The sequence below is a fragment of the Triticum dicoccoides genome, chromosome 1B (assembly GCF_002162155.2).
Source record: "Triticum dicoccoides isolate Atlit2015 ecotype Zavitan chromosome 1B, WEW_v2.0, whole genome shotgun sequence".
Taxonomy (NCBI): domain Eukaryota; kingdom Viridiplantae; phylum Streptophyta; class Magnoliopsida; order Poales; family Poaceae; genus Triticum; species Triticum dicoccoides.
The window spans coordinates 64,252,025-64,252,743 of NC_041381.1; positions in this window are offsets into that span (position 1 = coordinate 64,252,025).

Consider the following 719-nt stretch of genomic DNA (forward strand, 5'->3'; position numbering starts at 1 on the left):
CCTCGCGCCCTCTCCTTCTCCCTGCCTCACCTCCTTTATATCTTCCCTTACCTCTGTCTTTCTCACAGGTGCAGCGCCACCGTCACCTTGAAGAGACCCCGCCGGAGAATATGTCGGCCAGCATGGAGAACACCTCGAAGATGAGCCCCGTGCCGTCGGCGCCCATCAGTTCAAGCACGGTGGCCGTGGCCGCCGGCGGCGACGCCGTTTGTTCGCACGGAGAGGCGAGGTCGAGGAGAAGGCCGGGGTTGCGGAGGATGGCGGCGCGGCGTGGCTGGGGCCTCGGGGTGGCGCGCGAAGAGGTGCAACGGTCGTTGCTTGTGGTCGCCGGCGACGGTGGATCGGGTGCCAGCGCACGACCGAATGGGCCGGGCGTAGTCGCCGGCGCAGAGTGTATAAGAGGAAGGAAAGGACTGCGAACTGAATTGAAATTCTTATAGGGTTGTTTTTGTAAACGTGAAACGTTTTCCCTGGGTGCCACTAAAACAGGGACGGCGGGTTGATTTCCTGTGAACCGAGGGGCTTTCTTGCAAAACAACCACGACGGACGACGGGATGAGACTTGCGTGCTCCCCCGAAATATTCCCATCCGTGCTCCCTCGCGTTCAACGGCAGAGATTAACTGTTGGATGGCCCACGTCCAAGTCTTCTCTTGTCTACCATCGTCTTCTCCCTTCTCGAGAAAAAAAGGATCGCCATCAAAATCCGGCCAACACCAC